Source organism: Emys orbicularis, chromosome 2 (genome assembly GCF_028017835.1).
Source record: "Emys orbicularis isolate rEmyOrb1 chromosome 2, rEmyOrb1.hap1, whole genome shotgun sequence".
NCBI lineage: Eukaryota > Metazoa > Chordata > Testudines > Emydidae > Emys > Emys orbicularis.
The window spans coordinates 4,984,748-5,001,369 of NC_088684.1; positions in this window are offsets into that span (position 1 = coordinate 4,984,748).

The following is a 16,622-nucleotide window of genomic DNA, read 5'->3' on the forward strand; positions in this document are numbered from 1 at the left end:
GCTCCCCCGGGCTGGGTGCTAACCACCGAACCTTTGGGCTGCATCCCAGCTTTTCTTCCCTGCCCCTCCCTGCTCTTTATGACCCCCCCCCTTCTCCCGCCCTTTATGTGTAAGATCAGCCCTGTGGGACGGGGAATCTCAGTCATGACGAGTGATTTCTAGGTGGAGATCGTGCAAAAGGTCCTGATTCTCAGAGGGTGGTTGCTCAGCAGTTTTGGAAAATCCGGCCAATTTAAGGGTATCTCAGATTGCCCCTCCTCCCCCCCAAAAAAGGTGAATTACTCCAGATCACTAGGCACCTTGGGAAACCTTAGCCAGGCTCATCTTTGGACTGTATTGGGAGTGCCTGGCCCGCTCCTGGCTGCCATTAATCATGACAGTCTCATGGGTGTGGTGCCTTCGTACCCACCAGGCTACACACACTGTACTGGGACCCATCTCATCTACCACTGCCCTGCAGAAGCTGGTTCGCTGCGCAGACCAACGCTGCCTAGGAGTGTAGGACGGCCAGCGATGAAGAATCCTGCATCCAGCTGAAAGTACGGGGGGGGGCGGGGGGGGGGAGACACACCTTTTTTTGGCCGTATGCCAATGGGAATAGCAAAAAGTGCAATATGGCCAGTCCTGTAGGGTTAATACTGCTACAGAAAATACCCTGGTGATATTTAATGACCAGACCAGGCCAAAGTCTGGGCTTCACAGCTCGCTGCAAAGACAGCACTAAAGCCCTGGCAGTGTGTCATAATAACGCCTCGCTCTTAGCTCGAGCTTTTCATCCAGGGACATCAAAGCACTTTTTAAAAAAAGGGGTTTGGCTTATTATCCCCATTTTACAGATGGGGAAACTGAGGCACAGACTGATGACATTACTTACCCAGCAGGGCAGCAGTAGAGCCAGGAAAAGAGCCTAGGTCTCCTGGGTCTTAGGCTGGTGTGTTAGCCACTAGGCAGCACGTCCTGGTCCCCTGCTGGATCGGCAGGAAGATGCCACCTACAGAACTGCCAGCACTGCTGCGTGCAACATCTTGGGGCTCCCACCCACCTCCTGAACCAGCCCTAACCCTGCCCAGATCTCCTGGGTCCCAGGTCAGTAGCCACAAATCAGCCTTCCTCTTCTAATGATAATCTAGAGCTTACCTAGTGCTTTTCATCAGTAAATCTTAAAGAGCTTTCCAAAGGAGGTCAGTAACATTATCCCCTTTCTACTGAGGGGGAAACTGAGGCACAGAGCAGGGAAGTGACTTGCCCAAGGTCACCCAGCAGCAAAGCCAGGACGAGAACCCAGGTCTCTGAGGTGCTAGGCCACTTCACTCTAGACCACATTGCCTAACCACCAACAGGACTTTAACCATTGCATGCCAGGGTGGACTATCCATTGGGCTGCACATGCGTTTGGATCCAGGGCTGTTTGCAGCAGAAGCCAGTGTATTCGACCTTCCCGCCCCTCACCGTCCCATCCCATTTGAAGCAATGCTTGGGCCAGGGCCGGCTCCAGGGTATTGGCCGCCCCAAGCAGCCAAAAAAAAAAAAAAAAAAAAAGCTGCGATCGCGATCTGCGGCGGAAGGTCCTTTGCTTCGAGCCGGAGTGAGGGACCGTCCGCCGAATTGCCGCCGAATAGCTGGACGTGCCGCCCCTCTCCGGAGTGGCCGCCCCAAGCACCTGCTTGACAAGCTGGTGCCTGGAGCCAGCCCTGGCTTGGGCTGCGAGTCCCAGGTCCACACTACCCCTCACCCCCCCATCCCCGCTGGTCTGTGCACGTGGCTAACTTGAATCTGTGCCTGTGAACCAAATCCAACAGGAGCAGAAGCTGTCAGGAAAGGGGTTTGTGCAAGATCTATTGAACTGGTTGAGCTCTGGGATGAGAGGAGACATCTAAGCACTCGACAAGACAGATGCATGGGCAAACCAGCCCTCTGCTCCACAGACAAGGAGAACAGCGTGCGAGTCACAAGCAGACAGACAGGGAGACAGGCAAGGAGGGAGGCAGGGATGCATGAAGAGATTAGTGACAGAGCCGCACAGGCACAGGGAGAAGGCAGATGCACTTCCCGAATGCTGTGGGTGCTGGAGCCCAGATGGACTCCATAAGGGGCGCAGGATCCAACTCAGACTCCCCCCCACCACGCTGCACGGGGCACAGGCTCCATTTCCAGTGCTAGTCAAGTGAGCTGTACGGTATAAACCATGGCGCGGTGCCCCAGGGCACCTTTTGAGAGTTTATGTAGCTGTATCGAAACTAAAAAGCAACCTACTCTCTCTATCAATCCATGCTTCAGTTTAATCTTGGGCGAGCAATCAATGGGACATGCCTAACTGCCTTGCTGGCATGGGGCTGGCAGGTGTAAGTAGGGGAGTGTGGTTAAGTGGTTAGAGGAGGGAGCCTGGGACTCAGGAGCTGGCAGTGTGATGTTGGGCAAGTCACTTGTGTCTCCGTCCCCTCAGCCCCAGTGCGAAAAGGGCTGTAACAAATCCAAGGCCTCCCCAGAAGTGGCCTAGGGGTTGCTCTGGCCCCCACAATTGCCACTTGGCAGTTCACCGCCAGACGGGGTATAGCGCTCCGCTCCTTCAATGCATGGTACTTGAGAGAAAGGAGAATCTCTATTAGTTCTTAGCAGTCCAGGGCCTATGGCACACAGTCGAGCAATTCTGATTCCATCCAGTAGAGGGCAATAAGGTGCAAATACACATATAGTAGCTAGCTACTGTATGTGCGCACCACTGCCTCCCCCACATGGGGTGTGTGTGGGGGACACAGTTAATCTATGTAAAGCGCTTTGAGCTCCTTACTTTCAAGGCGCTATTGCCAGGCAACGTATTAGTGCAAGCACTTTTGGTACTTGCTGGCTTATCTCTGAGGGACTCTGCTCACTCTCTGAGCCACTTCCCCTCATCCCATCTCACCTCAACACCTTCCCGTTGCGATCACTGCCTGGTCGGTGGGCTGCAGGCACTAAGTTTGTTGGGGCTCAGCCCAGTTCCCAGGGGGCTGGCGTCTGCAACCCAAAAGCCACCTCACCCAATTGGCTGCCACGTTGTAGTCCTCAGCCAACAGGTGGCCCCATCCAGGTGAGTACGAAAGTTCGTGGCCAGGGGAACAGCAGGTGTGTTTGTGTGTGGGGGGGACCTTGCACTGCAGCTCTGCTGGGAATAGCTTGTACAGAAATCTCGGCCTAGAGTCCCTTTGAATGTGGGCCTGTACTGAGCTGAAAGGGTTCCTTTGACCCTACCCTATCTTGCTTGGTCTGCCTCCTTCCTCAGGAGCTTCCAGACCCTGGCATCTGAAAGGTGGCTCTGTTTAAAGTGCATTGGTATCGCCCAGAGCAAACTGACTCTATAAAATGTAACGAACGGCGAAGGTTCCCCTAGTGATTCTGGGGCAGAAAAGGGCATCCGTCTGACAAAGAAAATATGCCGGATGGGACAGGTGAAAGATGGGGACCTGGAAAGCATCTTTGTGGTGGCATGTTTAGTGCTTAAACAAGGGGTGTGTGTTTGTGTGTGTGTGTGTCTTTGCATGTGTGTCTGTGTATATTTGCATGTGCACCTGAGGGCGTGTGTGTGTCTATGTAACCATGGGGGTGTGTGTTTATTTCCAGCCCCCAGCTCCTGTTTGACCCCCCTTCTTTACCAAGTTTCAGGCTGGACTGAAGTTCGACATAGGATCACTTGATGAGTCCCTTGCGTGATCTGAGGACAGGGAACCATTTTCAAACGAATCACTAACGGGTCCCACCCTGCTCGGGGGAGGCCAGACGCAGGGGTTAGTTTCCCCAGGCAGGCCCCGAGGCGGACGGAGGAGAAGGGAAGATGCTGTGCTGTAGGAAACCCTGCGAGGTAGAATGGACTTGCCCCAAGTCACACAGCAAGTCAGGAACAGCTGAAAATAGAACCCGTGTCACCAAGTCCTTTGCTTTATCCATTGCTGTGGCTGGGTGATCCCGAGGGAAATGAGGGCTGACCCCTAAATGGTGCTGCTCGGATGGACCACTGCCAGCAGGATGGGATTATTGGTCTCAGGCCAGCTGGAGCAGCAGGCACCAGTTTAAATGGCCCGGTGCTTGCTGATCTCCGTCCTGGGGGTGGGTAGCAGCGGGGGCGGGGGTGGGGGGAGATCTGCTTATTTACTGCTCTACTCAATGGGGACCATTCGTAATGTAGAGCCCCCTGCCACATCCACCCCCCACCCCTCTGCGGGATTCCTAACTGCCAGGAAGAGCTTGTTAATATTCCAACAGCTCCAATCTGCTTCTAAACGAAGGCCGCCCTTAATGGGGGTTTATAATTGGACCTGAGCGCCGCTGCATGCGACCTTGTCAAATCCGCGCGCACCGGCGCCTCGGCGGAGGCTCAGAGCGAGGAGAAATCAAACGCCAGCCCCCCTTTGAAAGGGAAGCGCGAGGAGGGAAGCTGTCAATAGGATCAAGCCGGCCGAGGCCATGAAAAGCTTGGCAGATCCACACTCAGGGCCGTTCAAGGGGGATTGTGGGTAACCAGAGGGTCGATACATTGAGATGAAGGCGAGATGACAGCCCCCGAGGCTGGCAGGGTTGGAAACGAGAACACGCAGGAGCCAAAACCTGCAGTGAGACACTTGCAACTTTTCCCTTATTCCCTTTGACAAGACAATGGGTCTCCCCCCCCCCCCCCGCCCTTGTTTTTTAATGCAGGGACGTATTTCTCAAAGGATGAAATAACCTGCAGTAGGGAGGGAGGGAGGAACAGAATCTAGACACGATCCAGTCCTATTTCTGACGGGAGCGAGTGCGCCTTGGCTTCCCTGGGCACGGGTGGCCGAAAGGGGCCCTCCGTGCTCATGGCCTGGAGTTACAGCAAAGCGCCGGCTTCCTGCAGGGGGGTCAGCAGGACAGGGCTGCGCTGCCGCAGAGGACTGGGGGGGGGGGGGGGGGAGGAGAGTCAGGGAGTTCCCAGAATGCTGCAGGGCAGAACCAGGGTGAGATGGGGGAGCTCCCACAACGCTGCCGGGCGGAACCGGGGGAGCAGAGCGCAGGGGAGCTGGGGGAGATCCCACAACGCTGCCGGGCGGAGCCGGGGGAGCAGAGCGCAGGGGAGCTGGGGGAGATCCCACAACGCTGCCGGGCGGAGCCGGGGGAGCAGAGCGCAGGGGAGCTGGGGGAGATCCCACAATGCTGCCGGGCGGAGCCGGGGGAGCAGAGCGAAGGGGAGCTGGGGGAGATCCCACAACGCTGCCGGGCGGAGCCGGGGGAGCAGAGCCCAGGGGAGCTGGGGGAGATCCCACAACGCTGCCGGGCGGAGCCGGGGGAGCAGAGCCCAGGGGAGCTGGGGGAGATCCCACAACGCTGCCGGGCGGCGCCGGGGGAGCAGAGCCCAGGGGAGCTGGGGGAGATCCCACAACGCTGCCGGGCGGCGCCGGGGGAGCAGAGCGCAGGGGAGCTGGGGGAGATCCCACAACGCTGCCGGGCGGAGCCGGGGGAGCAGAGCGCAGGGGAGCTGGGGGAGCTCCCACAAAGCTGCCGGGCGGAGCCGGGGGAGCAGAGCCCAGGGGAGCTGGGGGAGATCCCACAACGCTGCCGGGCCGAGCCGGGGGAGCAGAGCGCAGGGGAGCTGGGGGAGATCCCACAACGCTGCCGGGCGGAGCCGGGGGAGCAGAGCCCAGGGGAGCTGGGGGAGATCCCACAACGCTGCCGGGCGGCGCCGGGGGAGCAGAGCCCAGGGGAGCTGGGGGAGATCCCACAATGCTGCCGGGCGGCGCCGGGGGAGCAGAGCCCAGGGGAGCTGGGGGAGATCCCACAACGCTGCCGGGCGGAGCCGGGGGAGTAGAGCCCAGGGGAGCTGGGGGAGATCCCACAACGCTGCCGGGCGGAGCCGGGGGAGCAGAGCGCAGGGGAGCTGGGGGAGATCGCACAACGCTGCCGGGCGGAGCCGGGGGAGCAGAGCCCAGGGGAGCTGGGGGAGATCCCACAACGCTGCCGGGCGGAGCCGGGGGAGCAGAGCGCAGGGGAGCTGGGGGAGATCCCACAACGCTGCCGGGCGGAGCCGGGGGAGCAGAGCGCAGGGGAGCTGGGGGAGATCCCACAACGCTGCCGGGCGGAGCCGGGGGAGCAGAGCGCAGGGGAGCTGGGGGAGCTCCCACAACGCTGCCGGGCGGCGCTGGGGGAGCAGAGCCCAGGGGAACTTGGGGAAATCCCACAACGCTGCCGGGCGGCGCTGGGGGAGCAGAGCGCAGGGGAGCTGGGGGAGATCCCACAACGCTGCCGGGCGGAGCCGGGGGAGCAGAGCCCAGGGGAGCTGGGGGAGATCCCACAACGCTGCCGGGCGGAGCCGGGGGAGCAGAGCGCAGGGGAGCTGGGGGAGATCCCACAACGCTGCCGGGCGGAGCCGGGGGAGCAGAGCGCAGGGGAGCTGGGGGAGATCGCACAACGCTGCCGGGCGGAGCCGGGGGAGCAGAGCCCAGGGGAGCTGGGGGAGATCCCACAACGCTGCCGGGCGGAGCCGGGGGAGCAGAGTGCAGGGGAGCTGGGGGAGATCCCACAACGCTGCCGGGCGGAGCCGGGGGAGCAGAGCGCAGGGGAGCTGGGGGAGATCCCACAACGCTGCCGGGCGGAGCCGGGGGAGCAGAGCGCAGGGGAGCTGGGGGAGATCCCACAACGCTGCCGGGCGGAGCCGGGGGAGCAGAGCGCAGGGGAGCTGGGGGAGCTCCCACAACGCTGCCGGGCGGCGCTGGGGGAGCAGAGCCCAGGGGAACTTGGGGAAATCCCACAACGCTGCCGGGCGGCGCTGGGGGAGCAGAGCGCAGGGGAGCTGGGGGAGATCCCACAACGCTGCCGGGCGGAGCCGGGGGAGCAGAGCCCAGGGGAGCTGGGGGAGATCCCACAACGCTGCCGGGCGGAGCCGGGGGAGCAGAGCGCAGGGGAGCTGGGGGAGATCCCACAACGCTGCCGGGCGGAGCCGGGGGAGCAGAGCGCAGGGGAGCTGGGGGAGATCCCACAACGCTGCCAGGCGGAGCCGGGGGAGCAGAGCGCAGGGGAGCTGGGGGAGCTCCCACAACGCTGCCGGGCGGCGCTGGGGGAGCAGAGCCCAGGGGAACTTGGGGAAATCCCACAACGCTGCCGGGCGGCGCTGGGGGAGCAGAGCGCAGGGGAGCTGGGGGAGATCCCACAATGCTGCCGGGCGGCGCTGGGGGAGCAGAGCGCAGGGGGCACACAGTGGAGCTCTAGGGTGACCCCCTGTCCCGAAGTGGGTAGGACGGTCTTGAAATGCAGAGTTCAAGTCCCAGTCCTGGGCTGAATGACTCCGGGACAGCATTTGTCCCATATTCCCTGTGGTGCTGTTCTGAACCTGCCCATGGCTCGGGGTGGCAGCCTCTTCCTGGTGGGGTGAGGTGGGCTGGTCTGAGGTAGGCCTTAGCCAGCCCCTTTCCATGAAGCCACGCCCCTGCTCCTCCTGTTCTCCCAAGGCCCCGCCCACCGGACCGCCTCTTCCCCCCAGACCCTGCCCCCTGCTCCTCCTCTCCCCCTAAGGCCCTGCCCCCTTGGCCAACCAGAGCTGGGCCATGGTAAGGGCTGCCCAGGGAGCCTGGCCCGCTCTGGGGAGCCCCGGAGCCTCCACCTGCCCTGGGTGGTGCGCCCCAGGCAGTTAGCAGTGCTGATTCCCTCCAGCAGAGGGCAGTGGCTATCATATGTATCACAGCCCCAACACGGCATAGACTTATTGCATGCCTTTATAAGGTGCCCATCACTGTGGTATCTGGGCACACTCTATGTAGGTTAGCCCAGTACAAAATACAATCCTCCCCCAAAACAGGGGGGCTGTTGCTGCCCGACCCTCCACAACAATGTGGGGGAGATGCTGGCTGTGTGGGCATGAGAAAAAGGGGAGACTGTGGGTCCACTGAATCCCGTGGAGCTGTCCGTGGGGGCTAGGAGAACTGGGGGTGCTTTGGAAGGTGTGTGTGTGGGGGGATCTGTGTGGGTCAGAAGGGAGATCTGGGTTATGATACGGAATGGCTTGAATCACGTGTTTCTTGTGGCCTGTTTGGAGGAGGGTTGGGGGGGGGGGCTGGAAAGTGGGTCTCTGCCCCCAGGTGGTGGAGGAGGCCAGCAGAGGGTTGTGGGGAGAGAGGGTCCCTGGCCTCAGAGTGTTGGGGCGGCTGGGGAGGGGTTTGGGGGAGCAGATGGGGAACATTATAATGGTGCAGGGCAGATGGGGGGGGGGAATCACAGTCAAGGGACACATCAGCTGCTCTTTTTTGACCCATTGCCCATAGGTGCTGGAGGAGCTGCTGCACCCCCTGGCTTGAAGTGGTTTCCATCATATCCAGGGTTTACGGTTTGGTTCAATGGCTCTCAGCCCCCCCGGTACACATTGCTCCAGCACCCCTGCTATCGCCCCTAGATGTGAGTCCCAGACAGGGGTGAAGCTGGGCCTGCTGCGCGGAGGAGGCCAGACCTGAGCAGACGGAGTGTCCTGCTGCAGTGGTGTTGTGGAGACTGACTGCACAGGTGCCGAATTTCAGCTCCACCCCCGCTCGGCCCTGAGGCCCCGCCCCCACTGCGACCCTTCCCCCAGGCTCCACCCTCTTCCCGCCTCTTCCCACTCCCACCCCACCTCTTCCCGCTCTGCCCCCTCCCCCAAGCATGCCCACTCTCACTCCACCTCTTCCCTTGCTCCTCCCCCTCCCCCCTATGCTTCCCGCCCACCACCAAACAGCTGATTGGCGGTGGGCGGGAGGTGCTGGAGGAAAGGGGGAGGAGCCAATCGGCAGGACCGCCAGTGGGTGCTGAGCACCCACTATTTTTTTTCTGTGGTTGCTCCAGCCCCAGAGCACCCATGGATTCGGCACCTATGACTATCCTGGGCAATGCCTATGTCCATGTGGATGACGACTTGTGTGGGTTGGACCAGGATCTCGTGGCCACAATGGGACTCTCCCAGGTCACCCCAGCCATATACCTGGTCATGCCCTGGCTCTTGGGTTGGGGATGGGACTGGAGGTTGGGAGTGGCAGGGAGAGGAAGGAGAGATGGTGCCCTCCTCACGCACCTGCCGTTACCAGCTCTGCTTGGAGGCTAGGGCCGGGAGCTCTTGCTCATGTGCTGTGGGTTCTGCAAGAGGTATAGGCACTGAGCTGTCGATTAGATTCACCTCTCCCGTGATGAAGAGAAACAATGGGCAGGTGCTGGGGCCGTCTTGGGGAAGGCGAGATGTCGACATCCCTTGAGGAAGTGATTGTCAGGCTCTGTCTCAAGGCGGCATCTCTCACGGCAGACAGCCTCTTCGGCTTGAAGCTCACATTTCCGGGGCACATTACCAAGAAGGTGAGGATGAGGCATCTCAAATCTCCTGGCCCCTGATCAGCTGGGCTTTGGGCCTGCGTAGAATACACAGCCCACATTGGTTGAGTTGGCCAATGACGTTCTCCTGGCTGACGGATGAAGGGCAGGCACCTGTGCGAATTATTGTAGGTCTGTCACCTGCCTTCCACTCCTGTTGACCATGCTGTAGACGGGAGTAGACGGCTCCGCTCCTTTCCTGCTGAGAGATTAGCCCAGGGGGTTGTTTGGGGGCACTGTGAGCTCCAGGGGGTGCTATGCTGTCACCACTCATTTGTCATGGGGACATCAGGGAGGCTAGCGAGAGCATGGGTCATGCTGGCTTCTGTTGGCTGATGGTTTGGGAGGGGCTTTCAATCCCTTCTGAGCTGGTTGGTGCAATGGCCGGACTTGCCCCATGTCTAATGGGGGAAGATGAGCAGACTGAGACCCCTCCCAGGTAAACAGGGCCCGTGACCTTATTGGCTGGGGGAAACAATCGATAGTTGCAGTGGAAATGACATCAGCACCCCGGTGGGCTGGGTTTGCTCCCCTCTTACTTACCAGCCTGGCGAGCTCAACAGCCTCAGCTGGGTACTTGAAGAGCAGGAGTTTGCCAAGAGATTTTACCAGCTGTGCTTGGCTAGGAGTTTGTGTCCTTTTCCCTCACATGGGTTTCCTTGCCTTGCTCACCTCGCGGCTGGGTCACTGCAAAGCTCTCTGCTGTGCGGGGGGCTACGTCTCCAGACCATTCAGTGGCCTGCTTGTTGAGCCTGACAAGTTACATCTGAGCGTCTTGATCTCTGCCGGCTGCCGGCTGATTTCAGGGCGAAGTTTCAGGGGGTGGGTGGGATCTATAAAGCCCTGCACGCTTTAGGGCCTGCTGACGGGTTCTTGGTGATGGGTCCTTCGCTTTGCGATGTGCTTTCTGTGCTGGCCTGCCTGAGGCCATGTCTGGTGCTGTAACGCGCCTAGAGAACCTGAGAGATACATAGGAAAAAACAGTACGAAAAATAGAAAAAGAAAATGTATATAATATACAGCTTCTACACACACATTTTTATTATGATTATTGTCTTCACCTAGAAGCTCCAAGTGATATGTAGAGAGCTGTATATCGATACACACACAGTATCGATACACAAAACACTTAGCTAGGAAGCAGCTATGGTTGCTACGCACATAACATGACTGACCCAAGATTACAAATAATAATAGGCAGCTCTTACCAGATCGCACAGGGCTTTACAAAGGAGGGCAGTATCAGTATGCCCATTTTACACATGGGGAAACTGAGGCACGGAGCAGTGAAACAGCAGAACCAAGACTAGAACCCAACTCTCTTGAGGGGGAGGCTAGTGCTCTATCCCCTAGACATATCTGCCTTGCTGGTCCCACAAGCACTGTATGCCACAGACCCAGTACTGCAATCTCACCCCCTTTTTACCAAACGACCCCTGCCCAGCACTATCAGTTGTGGATGGAGGCTTCAGGGCGCTGCTGCTGGAATAAATACAATGTAATCTCGATTCTTTTAATCCAAATGCATAACTGAGGGTATTTCTATGCAGCCAAAAAAAAAAAAAAAAAAGGTTGTGCTCACTCGACTTAACAGAACAATGACGAGACGGTGCCTCGGCTTTTAACTCGGGTTAGCAGCTCCAGACCTTCTTTTGCAGCGTGGACGTGCCCTCGGCGTCAGTGACGTGAGGGGCTTAGCAGCGGCTACAGACGGGAGGGTAGGTTTTGTGCTAGCTTCCCCTCCAGCCTGATCTGCCTACGGCAGTCAGTCCCCTAGTCCAGACCTGGGATGCCACATCTCCGCCTTAACGGGCTTGTTATTTCTCTCCACCCTGATTGGCCCCCAGGCCGCGACTCCCTATGACTTCGCGGCTGTTAGCCCAGGCGATCGGCACCTCGGTCTGAGCTGCCGGCTGTGAGCAGCCACAATGCAAAGCCCTGCTCGAGTGGCTCTGACCTGATTGGTGCTGTGCCCGCCCAGGTGTGTCGCTTGGCCTTCTGGGGTCGTATCCCCGGGCTCTTTGTGCTTCAGGAAGCTGAGCCTTTCCCAGCAAATTGTGATAAAACTTGTCTGTCCTTGTGGGCACCCAAAGGGTATTGTGGGAAGGCGTTGGAGGACTCTCGGGAGTCCTCGCTGCAAAATGGCTGGGTCAATGTGGTGTATTGAGGACTGGGTTGGAATTGCAAGCTATCACTTTAAGGGGGGTTCCTGGTCTTGTTTGCAGGCGAGAGGGCTCTGTAGCAAATTTTGGCCCGCGAGCAGTCAGTCTGAAAAGAGCCAGCTTAAAGCAAGGAGGGGGGCAGTTTTGTCTCTGCCTTAGGGAGCAGCCTGCTTCGTCTCTCTCTGGTTGGGGCTCTTGCATGTTATCGTTCTGAATTCCGAGAATTCAAGTCGTGTTACGTTGCCACCTTCCAGCCAGAGTAATTATGTTTTTACCTAACTTCTCTCTGTGTGCATCTGAACAGAACCATTAACAACCTGAATGTGAGCATAGCGCAGGGACAAACCCACAGCGACAGTTGGGCCAGGTTGAAAGCACCACTTAACACAGGTGAGAGGGTTTTGTGTGTGGACAGGAGAGGAGTTAGGGACAACATCTGAGCAAGAATCTGGGTTAACTCTGCAGTGAAGACAGACTGCAAACAGCACCCTGGGCCTCTCCTGATGGCCAGCTGTGTGAAGTGCATGGTGCTTCTGTGATGGGCAAAAACCGGGGGTGGTGGTGTGAGAGAACAGAGGGGCACCCACCCTGTTCCCCTGGGTGTGCTAGCCCTTTCGGGGCTGGCCAGGATTTGGGGAGACCCTGGGCAGTGACACCAGCAGCACCAGGGCTTTAGCTTTGCGGCTCCGGCTCACGTCTGAAAAGCCAGCGCTCTCCAGGCAGCAGATGCAGGTTAGAACCTTCCTCCCCCCGCCTGACTCCCTGATTTCAGCTGAACGGTTCGAAATTCTGACCCGCGGCCTGGGAGCTTCCCCCCTCGGTTTGTGCTGCTGCTGGAAAAGCTGCTGCTTCAGCAGAGCAGCAGCTTGTGTCAGTGTCTAGCTGCGGCTGGTTAAGTTCGTTAATCGCATCTGTGGATCCCCCAGGGAGATCTGTCCCGAACCTTTGGGGGTGGAAGGCTCCTTGTGATTCTGCAGACGCATGCTCGGCGTCCATCAAGCGGCTTCGGCCAGGAGAATGAGAGGGCGGCAGGGCCCGTGGCTGGCGAACAGAACAATTTCAAACAATAATCAAAATCATGTTCAGCATTAATTCCTGCTCCTTTTCAGAGCTGTGAGGCAGAGGCAGCATGGTCCAGTGGGTAGAGCATGTGGCCAGACTACAGGTGCCCTGGGTTCTGTTCCTGACTGTGCCCCTGACCTTTGTGCCCCTCGGCAAGTCACTTCCCCGGTTGGTGCCTCAGTTTCCCCTTCGTCTCTCATCTCTTTAGACGGCAACCTCTTTAGGACAGGGGCTGTTTCTTACTGTGTGTTTGTACAGCGCCTGGCGCGCTGGGACTCTGCTCGCCTTTGGGAACTCGAGGTGTTCCTGTAATACAGAAAAATATCAAAGCCCCGAGGGGTTAAAGGCTGCACTTCCCTGGGTGTGGCTGCACGATCAAATCTCACCCCATGTGGCTGGTGTTGGATAGCACTTACCATAGGAGGGCAGGTTGGGGGGGGGGCTGAGAGTGGAATGAGTTGGTTGGGTCTCAGCGCAGACCCTAGTGGCCAGCAGTCACCAGCAGGACATGCTCCCCGCACCCACAGAGCAAGCATAGCACGGGCTGCCCTGGCGAGAGCTCGTCTAGAGGAAAGACGTTGATTATACACCACGGCCATGTCACTTTTTGGCTTCTCTGCTGACAAGGCCGAAACACGGGGTCCAATTGTAACCATGGTTTTATGAGCTGGCTGCCTCGCCCCAAGCAGCCGGGCTGAGATCCCCCCAACTCGTTTCACATAAGGCCACCTGCCATCTGTTAGATGGTTGCAGTGAGTCTCCACATACCTTGGCCCGATTGCCATTGCTCGCCCAGACATGCGCGTCTCTCCTGGTACCAGCCCCTTGAGCCTTTAGCCTGCAGGAAAATGATTCCAGCAGCACAACTGAGCAGCAGCTCGAGGATCTGGGTCAGCTGCATGGGGGGGTAGACAGGGGTCACCCGGTTTGGAGGAAAGAACCTGAGCCCAGATCCCAGGTCAAATATCCCAGAGCTCTGTGCAGGCACCGCAACCCCAAAGAGCTCGTCTCCCTCAATGACGCAGGTTCTCATGTCTCTACTCCCTGGCCCCTTGTGGAGCCAGTTACACCTGCGGGTGTAAAACACCACTATTCTGCTCTGCTAAAGAGTCCTGCTCAGGTGTAAAGGCCTGCACAAGGGGCAAGGCAGCAGGAGAACTGGCCTGGTAGTTCTTTGCGTGCCCCGAGTGCTCATTCTGATTCTAATACTGCTTAGCCCAGGAAATGCCCGTTGGATTGCGCTACCCAGACCCCTTAGCAGGACGTTGGGAGTCTCAAGGAAGTGAGAAAGTAAGGCCCAGTGGTTGTTGGCAATGCGTCACGGTCTCTGTCCTTCCTGGTGCACGCAATGCCCCGTCAACCTGTGGAACTTGTTGCCAGGGGATGTTGTGAAGGCCAAAAGTATAACATCAGAAAAGAACAAGATACCTTCATGGAGGAGCAGTCCATCAGGGACTAGTAGCCAAGATGGTCAGGGATGCAACCCTGTACTCTGGGGGGCCCTAAACTCTGACTGCCAGAAGCTGGGAGTGGATGACAGGGGATGAATCCCTTGAAAAATCGCCCTGTTCTGTTCACTGCCTCTGAAGCACCTGGCACCAACCACGGTCGGAAAAGAGGCTACTGGGCTAGATGGACCATGGGCCTGCCCCAGTGTGGCCGTTCTTACGTTCTAAAGCAGGACCCCACTGCTCGCTGCCTGGAGTGCAGGCACTTCTGTATAAGAGCAAATTGTAACTCGTTCCATCCGAGCCGTTCTACTCTGAGCAGTGACTGTTCTGACATTGGGGATGCCCACCCGCACCCTCTCCCAGATCCAGCAGGCTTAGCTTACATGTCGTAAGCCAGTTCTCCTAGCTGCTGACACTGCAACGCCCCTTGGGAGCTGAAGCACCATCTGGGACCTCTCTGCCCTTCGCCGCCTCACCAGAGATAAAGATTCTCCTGGGCCAGGTTCTGTGGCCGATGCGCAATGCGGATTCAGCTGCCATCCCTATGCTGGGGCCTCACCAATCTCTCTTTCTGCATCAGACCGGCTCCCTGCTGTCCCTTCCTGCCTTTCTGGGGATCTCCCTGAGTTCTCACCTCGGATGGGTCTCCCTCAGCTCACGCCCAGCTCGCTCGGAACTGAGCTCCCAGCCTAACTCCATTACTGTGGACAGACCCCTCCACCCTTCCCATCACTCAGACTTTGGATTCATCCGTGACTCCCTCCCCTTCTTCCCCACCCACAGCCGGGCTGTGACTCTTCCCTCCACTTTGCTTCCTAAACCTGGCCCTTCCTTTGGGTCTCGGTCATCGTCTCCTCTGATCACTGCCCTCACCCATTCCCAGAGGGAGCTTCTCAGCCGATCCCCTTGCGAGGCAGAGGCAGTGGGGAAAGTGGAGAGTGGAGGGGCCAGGGTGGAAGGATCCCCGCCTTGAGGGTGGTACAGTACTGCAGCGACTGACTTGGGCAAGGAGGTGGCCCCCGGTTACTCCTCAGCTGGGAGGTCGTGCTTGAATCTTGCCGCAGCCCAGAGGTCCAAGCGGCAAAGGCCGTGTCAGCTCGCATGTTGTGCATGATGTCACCCACACGCGCCCCTGTCCGCTGAGCTGACACCAGGAACGGCTAACGTCCAGCCTTCGGGACAAGCTGTCCACTCACCGGAGGTGACAGGCTGTCCCAGGGGGCCTGTCCCCGGGGATGGCAGCAAAGCGTCCCAGAGCACCCGAAGGTTGGATGCAAATGCTCACATGTACACCACCTCCAAACACCCCAGCGCGCACCCTTGCCCCAGCTGCTTCTTGGAGCCTCCCGGCTCCTGGCTGTCAGCTGAGCTTGGGCAGCCCGGAAGAGCCATGGAAGGAACATGAGGCCATGGCAATCCCAGCATGCACCCTTCCGTGCCGTTCTCTCCTTCACTGGGCTTTCGGATTTCATCTTTTGCTCCTCTCTCATCCCCCCTTCTTTTCTCTTGCCCACCTCTCTCTCCCCCATTCTCTCTCGCTCCTTTCTTCTTCTCTCCTTTCTTTCTCCACTTTTTCACTCTCCTCTTCCCCCTCTGCAGCTGGCTATGCTGCGCGTGCGCACGCGCACACACACACACACACATACACACACACACACACACACACACACACACACACACACACACACGCCATCTAGTAATGCAGTCCTTTGGAGCTGCTTCGCATTGATCATTAGAGGCAGCAGGTTAATGGGACCCCACTGAAGAACTTTCTGTGTTATTTTCCCCTGATGTGCCTGTGCGAACACCTGGCCCCCAGCCTCACCGCGGAAGATTGGAAATGCACCTGCCACAGACCTTGCCACGGCACATTTTCGGATCCCCGCTGTGTCTTCTTTCCAATAAGAAGAAAGACCTGTCAGCATTAAGCAAATCAGGCGCGTCTCACCTCCCCCGAGCGGTGTGTCACACATGAATATCTGAGGGCTCTTCCCCCCCCTCCATTCCCATTTCTGTCCTCTTGGTTTTTAATGAAAGAAAAGTTTAATGCGCTCACCAAGAGGGTGAGAAATATCCATAAAACTCCAGTTTAAACCCCTTTAACCCATTCTGCCGCTCTCCCTTTAAACTTTGCAGCGCTCCCTTTTTTCTGCTTAATAGGAAGAAGGTTGGATTTTTTTTCCAGGCAGCTGGAGCGGGAGGAGGAGGAGGAGGAAGTGCTGCTGAATACACACAATCATGGTGCAAGCGGTGCCTCTCTGAGGCAATGGAAATGCAGAGGTGAAACACAGGAATAGCAAATGACTCCCCCGTGCTGAGTGCAGGCTTCAAGGGGCTTTTCTCCTCGATCAGCTGTACCACTGCACATCACCTCCCCAGGCCGCAAGCCATGGCTGGAGTGGCTAACGCACAGGGCCGGTGCGTGGGGTGTGGGCTTCATGTAACAAGTGGGGACCAAGAAAGCGTGATGATGTCCCTCCTGCCCAGGTGAGCAACCAGCAGAGATTGAACATGGGACCCCCCCTACCCCCAATATGGCAGCATGATCTTCTCCAGCTTGAGTTAAGAGGTTAAGTCGGCTGGCTAGGAACGGCAGCAATGTCTTACACAGACTGGCCACTAGAGGGAGACAAAG